The sequence below is a fragment of the Mauremys reevesii genome, linkage group 3 (genome assembly GCF_016161935.1).
Source record: "Mauremys reevesii isolate NIE-2019 linkage group 3, ASM1616193v1, whole genome shotgun sequence".
Taxonomy (NCBI): Eukaryota; Metazoa; Chordata; order Testudines; family Geoemydidae; genus Mauremys; species Mauremys reevesii.
Window position 1 is genome coordinate 112,923,577 of NC_052625.1, and position 17,462 is coordinate 112,941,038.

The 17,462-nt window shown below is 41.1% G+C and overlaps 1 protein-coding gene and 1 long non-coding RNA gene across 11 annotated transcripts in view; one reads left to right on the forward strand and one right to left on the reverse strand.

Annotated features, from left to right (window-relative positions):
• Positions 1-1,418, forward strand: part of LOC120401675 — a 35,303-nt gene extending 33,885 nt beyond the window's left edge. Inside the window, exon 4 of the long non-coding RNA XR_005596637.1 lies at positions 877-1,418. This is a non-coding gene — a long non-coding RNA (uncharacterized LOC120401675). The remainder of the gene's footprint in view (positions 1-876) is intronic.
• The window catches only part of L3MBTL3 (L3MBTL histone methyl-lysine binding protein 3), a 153,367-nt gene that overhangs the window by 123,785 nt on the left and 12,120 nt on the right, over positions 1-17,462 (reverse strand). The gene's annotated exons all lie outside the window — the stretch shown is intronic.

Below are 17,462 nucleotides of genomic sequence, written 5' to 3' on the forward strand. Positions count from 1 at the left end.
TTTTGCCCAAATCATAAAAATACTTTGCGCTTGTTTATATAACATCTTTCCTCAAAAGTTGCTAATAAACTTGTGGTGAAATGCTGGCTCCACTGAAGTCAATGGCTAAATGCCTATTGACTTCAGTGGAGCCAGGATGTCACTCAAACTGGTATTGCATACTTTACACACGTCTCTATGCTGCAATTACTTCATTTTTTCTAAGACCACCACTCTGTGAAAACAATTTCTGAGTAGAATTCACACGATGTATAATTACCTGGTGGTGGGATTAGCATATTCCTTGCTGGACAGAGCTGATTCTTTAAGCGGGACTGCAGCAAGTCAGCAAACATTGAGTTTCATACATCATAAGGGCGGAAGGGTCCATTGTAATCATCTAATCCAACCTCCTGTATAACACAGGCCATTGGACTTCCCTAAAGGAATTCCTGTTTAAACTAGAGCATGTCTTTTAAAAAAAAAATCCCACCTTGATTTTAAAAATGCCAGTGATGGAGAACCCACCATAAACCTTGGTAAATTGTTCCAATAGTTAATACTCCTCACTGTTAAAAACGTGTACCTTATTTCCAGTTTGAATTTGTCTCGCTTCATCTTCCGGCCCTTGGATCATGTTATACCTGTCTGCTAGACTGAAAACCCCATTATCTAAGTTTTGTTCCCCATGTAGGTACTTATAGATGATGATCATGTCACCCTCAATCTTCTGTTGGTTAAGCTAAACAGATTGAGCTTGTGGTGTCTGTTGTCATGCCTCTTGTCCTTTATCGCATCCACTTGTAGCCAAGCATTTGAAAATGGCTGCATTTCCCCAATTCCCCTTTTCCTATCAGTTCTGAAATATGTCCTATAATACTTGGCTTCTCTTTACAGCTCCAGCCGGGTCATCGGAGTCTCTCCCCTTACAGAGTAGCAGAGGGCCTCATCTCCAAGGTCCTAAGTGCCCTGTGATGGGCTTCCAACTGCAGGCCCTGGGGCCTGTCATCTCTCTCTGCCTACTCCACCAGGGAAGAATAAAGGAAGTCAACACAGAAACAGAAATAAAGTCCACTAGTCATATGTTAGGGCTGCCATCCTGACTCGGGAGCTTTGGCAGTCCCTGCCCCCTTCCCTGCAGGGGGTGAGAGAAGACTCAGGCCCACCCTCTCCTCTGGGTCCCCACAGAATAAGAGTTGCCAGTAGGAAGTCCAAGCTAATATCTACCATGGAAAGGATGACAAAAAGGAATTTGAGTGATGGGTGAAATCTGAACACTTCAGCTATACATGTAAAAATTTCAATGCTTAAACAAACCTCCTTGATCTAGAAAGCAGGCAGCAAAGCTTCCAATAAAAGGGGTTCCTCACAGGGTTTCCTTTATCTCTTGGTTCCCACCGGGTTTGAAATGTAACAATAAAGAACAGTCCCTATTGTGACCTTTTTGTATTTCAGCTAATGGTTCAGCTAAAACAAGGAAGCACAAGACCGTGCAAAAATTTGGGGGAAGCACAATGTAAGGAGAAAGGAAAAATTAACCAAACTTTTTAGACTTACATGTGTCCCGAGAAGCACATTTTTGAAGTTATGAGAATATCTTAACTAAAATGGAAGTTCTGTACAAGTGGGCGTTCCTAAGCATGCACACAGACTGTACTAGCCCAAGAGAAGGATTCTCCAAAGCACTTAACGTTGGTTTAACTCGTCTCCCACTGGAGCCAATGGTAAAACTCCCATTGGCTTCACTAGGAGCACAGATAGGCCAGTGCGGAGTGCTTTTGAAAATCCCATCCAGGAAGTCTAAATGAAGTTTTTCATATTTAAAAGGGGACACCATCAAGGTTGGTAGGCCTAAATTTAAACTTTGTTTTACTCACATCTGTTTGCAAAGTCCAAGTAATTCTGTATACAGATTTTTCCCCTAGCCCCCCATCACAAAAAGAAAGATTCAGTGCTCTTGAGAGAGAGAAATGTTCAGTCCAACAATTATGAGCATGCCTTCAATAACACATGCAGTGCAAAAATTAAGGTTTTGATTTAAAAAAATCACTTTCAAAGTTTCCATAGGGTTAAACAACCATGAACAAAATATGTCAGGTCACTAATTAGAAGCAACCAAAACAGCAGCATCCAAAAGTTGCTAACATTTAAGAGCTCGTTCGTGCCCTACATGAACCGAGCTGGCAGTATCAGACCTGTGGACAGGTGAACGACATAAATAACACCACAGTTAACACTATTTGGCAGTTTCAACAAAGGAGACTAGGACTAAATGGGGATGGAACCTGGATTACTGTTTCACCCCCAAAGGAGGTTCCTTCAGGTAAAGTGAAAGGGCTGCGTGAGAAAGTTTTTGCCATCACTGCACATGCTATCTCTTTTCTGCAGATAAATCAGGACTTTGGCTTGCATGATTGTCAAATCAAAACTTTCAAGAACACTTGAATGCCCCAACTCAGCAACATACTTAAGAACACATTTAAGTGCTTTGCTGAATGAGGGTCTAAATAAAGACTGATGAAATACTGTAAAAGCTTTTGAGCTGTTTCTCTGTCTGACTGATATGTCCTTCTACAGTCCTCATAACTGTAGTACATGAGCATAGTTATTTTTTCCAGAAAAGATATGTAATCAAAAAATTCCATTTGGAGGAATTCCAAACTCACATTTGCTGGAATTACAGTAAAAGTGGCTACCACTTAACATGATCAATACATCATAAAATGGTGTAATCTATTAATGAACCAATGTTAAATATGAAAACGCTATTATCAAAGCCCACTAAATGGCAAGAAAATTAATTTTAAAAGGTATCTATTTAAAGAAATTCATGTGAACATATCTTGGATTAAGACCCTGATGCAGAACATGAATCAGAGGCAATCTGCCCAATCAATGGATTACATATCTACACTTCTAAGGATATTCACACATTCTACACTCCTAAGCACATTCACCATTAACCCATTGACTAGTCTGCCTAAAGACTGTTAGATCTTACTAGTACCAGTGAAGATCAAATCAGTAAAGGGGTTACTATTGGTCTCCACTGGCTGCAGAAGTTACTTAAGAGCAGAGAGAGAAAAGAGGGAAAACAATAGTTAAAATACATTAAATAGAAAAAATAAAAAGGTACGGCTGCTTTCAAGAAACAAATGTTCAACTTCAAAAAGAAACCACAAAATAGAGCCAACAGTACCATCTACTGGGCAAGGTTAGGATAATGAGGTTACAGTAATATATATAATTGGTACAATACCACTGAAAATACGTTTGGGAGTAATGGACCTAATATCTTGGCCTCACATCAATGTAAGCAAGGACTAACTGAACTGATGACAATGGAATGAAACTGGTCTAACACTAATGTTAGTGAGATCAGAATCTAAAGTATATATTGCTCCTCCTACACAAGAGATAACTAAATTTAAAGTAAATGAGAGCTGTGCTGCCAACATGTCAGGAGGGACCACACCTAGAATCCAAAGGACACAGTCCAAAGGACTTCTGGCCTGAGAGCACTAGGGCTCACGCTTAATTGGAATGAATGGGACTACTCACGTGCTCAAGGTTAAGCATGTGTTTAAGTGTTTATAGGAGCGGTGCCCCAGTTTGAAGCATATTCCAGCAACTCTCTCCTTTTGTATGATGGGGCAACTCACAGACACCTTAGGTCCTACTATATTATAGAAACATGTTACACCCAAAATTATTTGAAAGAATATTATTTAAGATGTAAAAGTTAGGAAATGCAAAAATTTGTCCATACATCCTTAATTCTGCCTGTCTGTATGGATGCATTATGAATAAGGCTGCGTGTCTGTCACTGACTTTCTGTGACCTCCATGACTTCTGCAGCAGCAGCAGTTTGGGTGCGTGGGAGAGGGCTCGGGCAGGGGGTTAGGGTACAGGGTGGTGCTTACCTGGGGGAGGGGGGTTCCCCGGCTCTCACCGGCATGTTCTTGCAGCTCCTAGGCAGAGGGACCAGGGAGCTCCGCGTGCTGCCTGCACTCGCAGGCGCCACCCCCAGAACTTCCATTAGCTGTGGTTCCCAGCCAATGGGAGCTAGGGAGCCGGCACTTGTGGCGGGAGCTGCAGGGACACACTGGTCAGAGCCGGGTAGGCAACCTGCCAGCCCTACCAACCCTCCCCCATTCCAACACCAGCAGAGGTCCCAGGCCGCACGCTGCTGGCCTCCCCACCCTAACCCCAGCAGGGGTCCCAGGCCACAGGCCACCACCCCGCACCTCTCCCACCAGCACCAGCAGGGGTCCTGGCTGCACGCCGCTGCCCATCTCCTCCCCAGCACCAGTGGCATCCAGGTCCAAGTTTTAGTGAGGGGTATATAGCAAAAGTCATGGATAGGTCACAGGCTATGAATTTTTGTTTACTGTCCATGACTTTTACTAAAAAAAACCTGTCACTAAAATGTAGCCTTAATTATTATACAGTCTCTAATTACAAAATCACATACTACTTTTGCCACTGGACCCCTCCCTCGTTCAGTACACAGGACCGACGGTGCTCAGGAAATGAAGCAGCAGTTTGATATTTTTATACTCATCCTCCAGTTAGTGGTCCCTGCCTTATTTACTGCATACTATCCAAAGCCCGCAATGAAAATGTATTCTTTACTTAAATAATAAAAAAAGATGCCTATACAAAGGCTTCAGGTGATCTAACAATTAGTATTACAACATAATCCCAGTAGAATCAAAATAATCCTTTAGGCAGGAACTCAACCATCCAGACACCTACAAAAAATATTTATTTCCACCCCTTCATTGTTTTGGGAAGCATATCTTCAGCCAAAACTCCTACCAAATAGGTGTCTTTTCCAGTTTGCCCAGAAGATTGCCAAATCTGAGCTATTTTGGACAACTGGGCGGGAGGGGGGCAATCCCAGAGCCCTCACATAGACTTCTCTGCCAGTTGCCCTCTCCTTTATGAGGGGGATTCAATTCAAGTGCCCCTGCTGACATCCCAGAAACCAATAGGCAACCAGTGGCACAATCCAGAGCATTGGTGTCATATAGTTCCAGTGAGATGCCCTCTCAATAAGCAAGCTGCAGCTTCATTCTCCAGATGCCTGTAAGGTGTGGCCCCATGTACAGTAATCTAATCTTGAGGTAACAAAGACATGGATAACAGTGACAAGGTCCACATCCTAAAGGAAAGGTTGCACCTGCCTAAACCGACAACAGCAGATATGGGTCTAGAATCACTCCTAAATTGCAAGCCCTGCTCACCAATTGCAGATGTACTCCTTCAATCAAAGAGACTGATATTATCTCTTCCATCTCACTGCCCCAACCCAGCATCATCATGCCTGGGTTGACCCTCATCCAGCTCACTCCCATCCATGCCTTATCTCAACTACTCACATTTCTTCAGTCTTTTCAATCTTCTCCCTGGTATTTGAGGAGTCCACACACATTAATGAATTTATCTCCACTGTGAGATCAGACAGCATTATTATCCCTATTTTACAGATGGTGAAACTTGGGACAAAGATTTGCCTGAGGCCACACACTGAGTTAGTGGCACAGCCAGGCTTAGAACTTCAGGCCTACTGACTCTCAACCCCATGCTCTTTCTTCCAGAGCACAATACCATATTGTCAGAGGTGTTGTGCAGCCACAACTCCCACTGACTTCAGTTACAACTGTCAGAGCTCAAGATTTCTTCCCACCAGGTCCTACATGTCTAATGTTTAGAACCCCAAAAATGAAGAACACATCAGTGGCCATCTGCCAAAGCTTTGGCTTAAGTGACTCACTCAGCATCACATAGGAAGGCTGTGGTAGGAGCAGGGGTAGGACTACACTTTCCTAGGTGGCTCCACCTGCCTTAGCCACAAGACCATTCTTTTTCTTCCTGCAGTCTCCTGCCTTGTTCCTTACAAACCTTCCACCATCTAAAGCAAATGAGGCAGGGAAATAGCTCCAATCAGTAAACAACCCTGATTCATCCATTCGGTGCACTGAATGAGACTAGGGTCCAATGGAAAAACTACTATGTGATCATCTAATTAAAGACTGTACCATAATGCATATACATAAATGGGCTGAATTAAGATTTCACAGGCAACCAAAATTCTGGCATTTCCTAACTTCTGAGTGCTTGCTTTGCAACAAAATACAATTCTTTTAACGTAGGGGGGTTTGTTTATACATACTTCCTATTTTTAAAGGAAAATTGTAAAAACAAATTCTATTATGTACAGGTTTAAATCCTAAACCTCTGGCAACGGAGCACAGCTTGAGCTACAGGACTAACTACATTCGCTGGCAGGAGAAGATTGTTATTCTGGGTGGGAAAAGAACGGGCCACATGCTGGGGTGGAAGGATGGCTGAGGGGAGACCAGTCTGGCTTTCTCTCTCTCTCCATCCCCTGAGGAAGTACAGGAAGCTCCTTTTCCATGTACTGCCCACGTGTTGTGGGGATGGACCACCAGGGCCTTATGCAGGGTCAAGGGATGGAGGTTTTCAGCTGGGAAGGAGCCTGACCCAGCTTGCTCTTTCTCCCATTCCAAAGAGGCTATCTGTTGCCAATATTCCAAACACAGTGTGTGTGCTGCTCCTGCAGCAGCATGAGCCCTGCCTTAGATTAGAACCTTTATGTTCAGTTACGGTCATGGCATTCCCTAAACATTTTGCAGACAATGCATGGGACAAAAGAGAAACTGTGATTTTCTAAATTTTATAACTTTGCAAATCTTGTGTCCAATCTCATGGGACCAAAAAAAAAAAGGGGGGGGGGGGAGGCACTTCTCTGGCTTCTGTGATCTGTAAGCCTAACTTCAATACCTGGCACATTGGTTGAAACTATAGTAAATAACAGAATTATCAGACACATAGATATACAATATGTTAGGGAAGAGTGAACATGGCTTCTGGAAAGAGAAGTCATGCCTCACCAGCCTATTAGAATTCTCGGAGGGTGTCAACAAGAATGTGGACAAGGTTGATCCAGTCAATATTGTGTACTTGGACTATCAAAAACACCTTTGACGATGTCCCTCACCAAACGCTTGTAAGAAAACTAAGCAGTCATGGGATAAGAAGAAAGGTCATTTCATGGATCACTAGCTGGTTAAAAGACTGGAAACCAAGAATAGAAATAAATGAGAAAGGTAAATAGCAGGGTCCCCCAAGGATCTATAGTGGGACCTGTGCTATTCAACGTATTCATAAATGATCTGAAAAAGGGGATGAACAGTGAGGTGACAGAATTGGAAAAGGTAAAAAAAAGCCAACGAAAATTATATGGGGTACAGATCAGTTTCCATATGAGGAGAGATTAAAAAATGGGACTGTTAAACTTAGAGAAGAGATGGCAGGGGTCACATGGTACCCAGGAGGAAAATAACTGCCAACTCCTGAATCTCCTCATTCCCCCCATATCAAATTCGCCTCTAATAATAACTTTCCTAGCAAATTGGCAATAAGGTTCTGTCATAGAAATTTAAATTAATCCCCTGGATAAACTTCAAACTGTTGAATATAGATTCCAATGAAAAAATGAGAGGCAACAAAAGCCCTAAGCCTGAATCACCTAAGCAGATGAAAGGGGAGACCCCCAGGCCACAGCAGAACCTAGCCCAGGATACTGCAGCACTGAAAGAAATATTCACAAACCAATTGGACTCAATCTCAAACGATATTTGTGACCTCTCTATATGATGTGAAATCCCAAATGGCTCACTTAAAAAATGAGCTACAACAGACTGACATTGAAGCTAGTGAAATTAAAGAAGAAACTGTCTCTTCAAAATTAAGACCAAACTGGAAGAAAAACAGGATGAGTAGAAAAAAAGACCTTGAAGAAACCTTCTTCTGTTGGCATTGCTAAGGGTCTAAAAGGGAAGGATATTATCAGTTTTCTTCAGAACCTGCTCCCTGACATATTTAAATTGGACCCTCAACTGGCCCCATTAGATATTGAAGAGGCCTATTGAATGCCTAAACGTACTATAAGGCAGGAGTCTGTTTCAATAAAAACCTTTGAAAGAATAGTAGATACCCAATTACAAAACATTTTGTAAAAATCTGCTGGAAAGCCATCCATCCAAGGGACATTGCTGTAATTCATATTTTTAATAGCCTGTTCAATCTCATGCACTGAGAAAGTTTGTCCATAAATAACACTTGTTCAGAAGATAGGGTACTAAAGGCGGGCCTTCAGTGAAATGATCAAATTTATTAGTCAGATTGGATATCTGTATAAAAGCTTGATAGAATTGCCTAAATTGATTATTTATATCTACTGGTTCAAGGATGGGACTCCTATCTTCTTGTAATAAGGAAGCTATATTATTGTTGGCTAGTTCCATTTTAAAGTCTTCTGGCAAGTAGTTTACCTGTTTTATCTCCCCATTCATAATATCTTTGTTTAACCCTACTGGGTATTAATTCGACTTGGCCGAGTAAGCATTCATTATATATACACACACATACATATACATACATACGCGCACACACACACACACACACACACACACACACACAGCTGTCTATCTAGTATAGTATTGCAGTCATTTCCCTGTTTGTGTAGGTACGTAGCCACTACCATGAGGACTTTGGAGAATACTCGGAGGGGCTGTAGAAAGTCCAAAGGGTAGTACTCCGTACTGGCAATGATCAATCCCCATGATGAATCTGAGGAACTCTCTGTGAGCCGGGTGTATGATGTGACAATACATGTCTTGGAGGTCAAGGGCTGAGAACCAGTCCCTCTGTTCCAGCGCTGGGACTATGGTTGATAGTGTAACCATCTTTTAGAGTTGTAGTTTGATGAACTTGTTGAAGTTTTATAGGTCTAGGATCGGTCTCCACCTGCCAGATTTCTTTTGGGTCAGAAAATAATGGGAATAAAAACCCTTCCTTCGGCGTTGGGATGGGACTGATACTCTGGCTTCCAGCTGCACAAAGTGATTTATTTATTCTTGTAGAAGGTTTTCATGAGAAGGGTCCCTGAAGAGGGACAGGGAGGAGGTTGGGAGGATGGGATCGATAGGAATGGGATGAAATATCTTTTTTTCATGATTTCTAGGACCCACTTGTCGAAGTGATATGATGCCAGGATGGACAGAAAGGGGGTGAGCAGTCGTCAAACTGGTGGGTTGTTGAAGATGCTTGCAGTGACTGGAAGAGGGGGGAGGCTTCTCAGGGCTTTGAACAAACCTTCAAAATTGTTGTTTGGATGTGGGGGTGTGAGAGGTAGCCCCTTGAGGCTTAAATTGTCTAAGCTTCATATGGAGCCTGTGTTGTCTTCATTCTGTGTCGTATTGTTGATAAGGAGTGAAAGGTGGAGGTAGGGACCTTGTGACAAGTTGGTGTTTCCGCAGAGATCTCTTTGGTGCTGGCGTATATATGCTGAGAGAGCGGAGAGTTGCTCAGGAGTCCTTTAGGGAATGTAGGGACTCATCCGTGTATTCATCAAATAGCTTGGAACCCCCAAAGGATAGGTCCTCAACTGTGGTTTGCACTTACTTATGAAATCCAGAGAGGTACAGCCATCATGCTCATCTCATCATTACAGCTGTCACAATGGAATGGGCAGCTGTATCAGCAGAGTTGTACAGCCGTATGGGCCAACAAGTGTCCTTCAGACATGAGTGCCTGGAGTTGCTACTTCTTATTGTTGGGAGATCCTGGCGGAACTCTTGTATCTTAGAATAGTTCATGTGATTGTATTTGGCCAAGAGAGCCTCAAAATTGGAGATACCAAACTGCAGCATGGCAGAGGAATAAGCCTTGTGACCAAACAGGTCTAATGGCTTTGAGTCCCTGTGGTAGGGAGTTGTCCTTGGGTGGTACTGGTGCCCCTTCCTATGTGCTGCATTGATTACCAGGGAGTTTGCAGTAGGGGTGGGGAAAAAATTCCATGTTCTTAGTGGGGACATAGTATTTTTTGTCCGTCCACTTGCAGGTTGGTGGGATGGATGCTGGGATCTACCAGAGTATTTGACTGGGTCCAAGATGGCCTCATTGATAGGGAGGGCTGTCTTCGCCGATGTAGAGGCATGCAGCTTGTGCTGTTGCTCTTTCACTTCCTCCAGAGGGATCTGGAGGGAGTCTGTGATCCTGCGGAACAGCTCTTGGAAATATTTGAAATCATCTGCTGACGTAAGGCATGAAGGCATGATAGCCTCATCCGGGGAAGAGGACAAAAAGAGGAGTGTAGGTTTAATCTCCTCCAGTTCTTATTCCTGTTCCTCTACTGGTAGCTAATTAGCCTCTGGTGGTCAAGAGATGGATGAGGATGGTGAGTGCAGGTGTTTCCAGGTCTGTTCTATGGGAGGCTTTGGAAAACGTGCTTTGCACATAGCTCAGTATGGCCCGATGAGGGGATTGGTGTGTGGGATTGCATCCATGGGGATCCATACCAGGGCCCTGATTCGGTCCCAGTTTCCAAGCTGTGAGGACGTGCAGAGGATGCTTTTCGAGTATGTCCCAAATATAAGGATGGGACAAAGTATTCCTCCTCATCTTCCTCACTGGGGAAGGATGGTGCAGTCTTCAGATAGGAAAAGGGAGTAGTGCTGTGACACCAGAGAAGGGATGTGAGGTGGAGAGCTTGTGTCTGAGTAGCGGCAACTCAGGCATGTCAGATACCATCAGATCTTTTGGGTAACTGAACTCCTGTGGAGGAGGGAGGAACATCATCGGCACTGACGGTCGGTTTTTTTTGGGGGGGGGGGGCGAGGAAATGCAGCTAATCCAGTCCTGAGGGTCTCATCGGTGCCAGTGTTCACATCAGTGCCGAGAGCTTGCTTAGTGCCACGAATCTGCTCAGTGCTGCTACAGATGTCATGCCAATAGAGATGTCAATGCCGAAGCGCCTGAACTTGATTTGGTTGGGGCAGTCGGTACCATTTTTGAATGTCCCGCGCTGTGCTCCTCTGTGTCAAGAGACAGTGCAGTCGCCTTTGGGGCTGCCCATTTAGGGTCCTTAGACCTCTCCTTAGCTCTGGTACTGGAGGTACTCAGACGGTCATAGGAGCTATGTCTCACCCCTGAAGATGTTGAAGGCGTTGAATTCACAGTGTTCTGCCAGACTGTTCCTTCAAGCGCTCTGCTACTGCATTAATGGAAAAAATGACCGCTTAGAAAAAATATGAGTAGGGCCCTACCAAATTCATGGTCCATTTTGGGCAATTTCACAGTCATAGGATTTTAAAAAATCATAAATTTAATGATTTCAGCTATTTAAATCTGAAATCTCACAATATTGTAATTGTAGGCATCCTGACCCAAAAAGGAGTTGTGTGGGGTTGCAAGGTTATTGTAGGGGGGTTTGCGGTACTGCTACCCTTACTTCTGTGCTGCCGCTGGATGCGGTGCTGCTTTCAGAGTTGGGCAGCTGGAGAGGGACAGCTGCTGGCCAGAAGCCTAGTTTTGAAGGCAGAGCCACCACCAGCGCAGAAGTAAGGATGGCATGGTATGGTATTGCCACCCTTACTTCTGTGCTGCTGCCTGAAGAGCTGGGCCCTCAGTCAGCAGCCACCATTCTCTGGCCGCGCAGCTCTGAAAGCAGCAGCACAGAAGTAAGGGTGGGATGGGATGGTATTGCCATCCATACTTCTGCACTGCTGCTGGCGGGCGCTGCCTTCAGAGCTAGGTGCCAGGTCAACAGCCACCACTCTCTGGCCACCCAGCATTTCTGCACTGCCTTCAGAGAAGGTGGCAATACCATACCCCCCCCCGCAACTCCCTTTTGGGCCAGGCCCCCCAATTTGAGAAACACTTGTCCGCCCCATGAAATCTGTATAGTAGAGGGTAAAAGCACACAAAAGACTAGATTTCGTGGGGGGAGACCAGATTTCACAGTCTGTGATGCATTTTTTTATGGCTGTGAATTTGGTAGGGCTCTAAATATGAGGATGTCAGATAACATGAAACTATTGCATACTTTTGCAATTTAGTACATATTAACGCCCAATACACATAGCTTATATTCTCATTTATTTATTTAGTCGCCAATAATTGATGCCCTGCATGCTCTCTATAGGTTCAGGGTTTGTTTGTATTTTTTCCCTAGGTTTTGCAAATAATGAATGTTGAATTTTGTTATTTCCATCTCATGCATGTATTTATATGTTTTGTTTCATTATGTGTTTATACTTTACATAAAAACTAAAAAACAAAGTTTCCAAAATAAAGAAAAAAAAGAGATGACTAAGAACATAACATAAGAACAGCCATACTGGGTCAGACCAAAGGTCCATCTAGCCCAGTATCCTGTCCTCTGACAGTGGCCAATGGCAGGTACCCCAAAGGAATGAACAGACAGGTTATCATCAAGTGATCCATGCCCTGTCACCCAATCCCAGCTTCTGGCAAACAGAGGCTAGGGACACCATTCCTGCCCATCCTGACTAATAGATTCATGGAAGATAGCCATTGATGGACCTATCTAGCTCCCTTTTGAACCCCATTGCAGTATTGGCCTTCACAACACCCTCTGGCAAGGAGTTCCAGAGGCTGACAGTGCATTGTGTGAAAAAATACTTTCTTGTGTTTGTTTTAAACCTGCTACCTAAGAGGGCATATAACAAAGATCTATAAAATCATGAATAGTATAGAGAAAGTGAAGAGGAAAGTATTATTTACCCTTCATATAACACAAGAATTAGGGGTCTCACAATGAAATTAATAGGCAACAAGTTTAAAACAAACAAAAGGAAGTATTTCTTCACACAACAGTCAACCTGTGGAACTCACCGCCCAGAGATGCTGTCAAGGCTAAAAGTACAAGTAGGTTAAAAAAAGAATTAGATAAATTCATGAAGGCCATCCATCAGTGGCTACTAGTGATGTAACCCCATGCTCCTGATGTCCCTAAACCTCCAACTGCTGGAATCTGGGACTGGATGACAGGGGATGCATCACTCCACACTTGCCCTGTTCATTCCTTCTGACACATCTGGCATTGGCCACTGTCAGAAGACAGGATACTGGCTAGATGGACCATTGGTCTGACCCAGTATGTTCTCATGTACCTCAGTATTCAAGAAGAAGAGTTTTAATGGACATAAGCCACACTTTGGCTGCCCACACCGTACACTCAGAGTTACCTCCTTTAAGACTTAGCTGGGTATCTCACATCACTCTAATTAACTGACCACACTCTCGTGTTTATGTGCTGTATAATTTTTGTTTGTTTTACTGGACTAACCCTTGTATATTTTCAGGATGATTATTTTTTTTGTAACCACCACATTTATTTATTCCTTTTTGTTCAGTTTAATTGACATTTGTTAGCTGGATGTAGTGACCTCAAGTAGTATCCCTGCAGTATATCACAGTTCACTTTGGAAACACAATGGTTAAAGAAAAACTTAAAGCACTCCATAAACCTTCAGTCACTCCAGCAGGAAGCAATTTTAAATTATTACAGCTTTTTCAATTGATGAAAGCACTTAAATCTTGAAGTGATGGTGTTTCTGTGTGCGTTTAGCAAACGGTGATTTTTTTATTTTTTTTAAAGGCATTTATACGTGCTCTTCACTTCAGAAGTTATCAGCTCTTCAACCCTGCCTAGCGCAGAGCAATTGGAAAGCATTGAAGCGTTTCAGATCTGCACATGCTACTTAGTCTACTGAAGAGAAGAGTTATAAACTTCAGTGTTACACACCATGTGTCTAAAATACCAGAGTTCTAATGCATTTACTTCATTAAAACTATCTGTACTAAAATACAGCAGAAGGATCCTCGCTATACTACTCTCAAATCTTCCTTTTCAAATGTCAAACTACTTCACTACAATTTATAGTTTTCCCTCTTCTCTGAATAATACTAATTATCTACATTTCTAACATTTATACCTTTTATAATAATTATTTTTTTTGGCATTCATTTAGCACTTTGCATGTTCAAAGCATTGTATAGATTTTAACTAACATTATATTTTGCGAGCTATATGTATGAAAATATATTTCTATAGCATGTTCTGGCCAAAGATCTCAAAGTATTTAACAAACAATAATTAAGCTTCACAACATCTCTATATTCTCACTATTTCATAACTGTAGAAAGTGAGGCATGGATAAAAAGTCTGCAGCAGAGCTGGGAATAAAAGCCATAGTACCCAACTCCCATCCCTACATTTGAGTCAGAAGACCATGTTTCAGTTACATCAGGACAAAATGGTATCTCTTTCTGCATTTTCAAAAATCTGTATTTCACAGTGAACAACAAGAGATCGTCTGTAATGAGTGGTGGACAAATACTGAGAAAAGTTATTTACAAACATTTCAGGAACTCTAAATCACATTTCAATTTGACCACAGTCAAGACTTTTTGAACATTTACATAAGCAATTTTCGTTCACTTGTATTCATGTAAATGCAACTGTTTGTATAAAAATATGCTTGCTCCTGCAAGAACACACATTTGTGCTAGAAGTGCATGGTTTAACATATTTTAGTGGTGGGACTGAGTATGAATATAGTAGAGAAAAAGCAAGGACAGAAAGTGATTTATTTTAAAAACAGAAAAATGCATCATCTGATCAGAGAACTCAAATACCATAGGACCTAGGTGACCAAAAACAAAGCTCAAAGAGATACTGAATATTCAAAACAATAACTGTGCATTTGCAAACATTACACACAAATATTTGAACAATTTTGAATAACCAACAAATCTGAAAGAGGCATGATATGCTCACAGACAATTTCCAAACAGATAAAAGGGTTAATTCAAACAACAAATTGTTTGCTGAGAATAGTTCTACTGTTATTTATTACTATTTTTTGTGGTAACATCTAGCAGCCCTAATCTATGACTAATCTGTAAGGAATATGAGCTCTAGTTTTGTGTATGTTTTTCAACAAGAAATTTTCACAGGATTTTGCCATTATCTTTCAATGTAAATATCTAGTATTTTATATCCATTGTGGAATTAATCTGTTTTTCATTTATAAAGATTCATTTTTCTGGCTTATCACTTTGACCACATAACCGCCTTCTCTGAATCCCTCCACTGGCTCCCTCTTTCCCACTGCGCAAGCCCAGACTACTTGTCTCCACTTTCAAGGTCGTTCACTGACTATCCCCACTCTACAAACCCTTATGTTCTAGTCAGCTGGTGAGCCCTGCTTTTGCTCTGCCAACATTATCAGTCCATCTGTCAACTTTTCCAACGTGTATTTTTATGTTTTCTGCCATGCAACCTATTATGCATGGGAGGAGCTCCCTCTTAAAAAAAACAACAACAGTATCTTCTTCTCTTAAAAACCACCTATGCTGTGATTCCTTTAGAACACATAAGAACAGTTAGGCAGTTGGTAGGTTATGATCACTGCTAAGTATAGTAAACATAACTGGCTTATTATTGTTACTTTGTGCTCCACCGCCCGTTTGCCATATCCACCTGTTGCCTTTCATCTTATAGTTAGATTGCAAGTTCTTTAGGTCAGGCACCATCTATTTATTGTATTCATAGAGTCCAAGGTCAGACGGGACCATTGTGATCATCTAGTTTGACTTCTTGCATGACATGGGACATAGAATTTCCCCAAAATACTTACTCTTTGAAGTTGAGAAGGTTTTTTAAAAAAACAACCCAATCTTGATTTAAAACTCAGAAAATGCAGAAATTAATCCATCCAAGATGAACACCACAGGATCAAGGAAACAATACGTTTCAGAAGGTAAATAGCTTTTATTTTTTTCATCTTACATTTGTTCCCCATAGGAACTGCAACAGTGGATAAGACCAATGGCCCTGGAGTAACCTGGTTAGCAAAAGAGGCTTCAGTAAAAGGAACAAGACTTTGCAACAAGCTGCTATGGAATACCCTATTTACCAGGAAAGTTTCTTCCTAACCATCACTACTTAGAGGTTGGCTTATGCCCTGAAGCATAAATGTTTATATTCCTTCCAAAACTTGTTTTTAAATCCTTACTCTAATTCTAGATATGCTTGTTATCACATAAACATCCAATCTGTTTGTGCAGTCTTCTAAGCTTCTGAGATCATGTGACAATGCATTCCTCCAAGCTAACTGTGCATTCTGTGAAAATGTATTTTCTTTCATCAGTTTATATTTTCTGCTTTTCATTTCAGTTTCATTTAACATTCCCTTGTTCTTATATTATGAGAACGAATTAATAGATTTGCCTAACCTACCTTCTCTACACCATTCAGTATTTTGTATACCTTTATTGTATTCCCTCTTACTTGTGTCTTCTCTAAAGCCCAGATTCAGGAAAGCATCCCTATCCAACAAACACATAAGCACATGCTTAAATCCAATTAAAGTCTAGGGAATTTAAGCATATGTTTAAATTTAAGTTCATGCTTTCTTGAAGAGGGATATACTTAACCATATACTTAGTGCATACCTGATTTGGGGCCTCAGGTACCAGAGCCAATCTTTTCAATCACTCTTCACATGGAAGTTTTTCCATGCCTCTAATAATTTTGTTACCCATCTTTGAGCCACTTCTGTTTCTGCCACAGTGGATAAAAATCAATGATTTATTTTAAAAAAATGAAAGCAGATTCTTTTATTGAAATTGGATTTTTTATTTTAAATTCAATTAACCTATTAAATTAAATAACCTTATTTAAAATTAAATTTGAAATTGATAACCTATGTCAAGCCCTATACTTACTAACACTTATTTAAATAATTTAAATTAAATAAAAAAATAATATTAAGCAGTACATGTTTGCTGTCAAGTTTTAAAGAAAATCAAACCACCGACCACATGGAAATCACTGGCTAAGCACATGGAACTTGAGTTTGCTTAAGTGCTGAACCAGTTTTTGACAGCAAGACCCTTCTCTGCTGGTGCAGAGAGTATATTTTCTTTATTTCAGTTAATTCAACTAGTTCAGTTCAATGACTAGTTCATTCAAAACTTAATAAACCAGTTGGAAGTTAAAAAACAAAACAAAACCCAGGAAGGCTTGTTTTCCTCTTCCAATCTATGAATAAAAACTAGGTGAAATAGGGTAAATTCTACTAGTTCTAAAAACTTGAAGGACATGACAATCAGAAACAATCAGTTCAATTTACTAACTACAGGCAATACCTTCTTCGTTTAATAAATTAGTTTTAATGCAAAACATGTTTTGATAAACTTTTTGATAAAAAAATTCTTAGGTATCTAGCATATTTAAAGTAGTTCTACTTAATTTTTAAAAGCTGTTTTTTGTGCACTATTAAATTTGAATTTCCAATAAAAAATAAATTAATAATCTAGTAAACAAGAATTGCATCATTCACCATTTTCTAACCTAAAAATGTAAAAAATTAAGAATCTGAATAAATGTAAGATAAGCTATATAACTGCTTAAAAACGTGTATAGATGTAGTGCACCCTCCTAGTTAGCAGAAAGAAGCACTAAATTTAGTGTAAAGGATATATTTAGTTGCCAATCAACATACTTCAATAGTTACCAACCAATGAAATTGACCTCTCGCTAGGAAAATAACTAAAAAGTACAAATGCAAGACTCGATC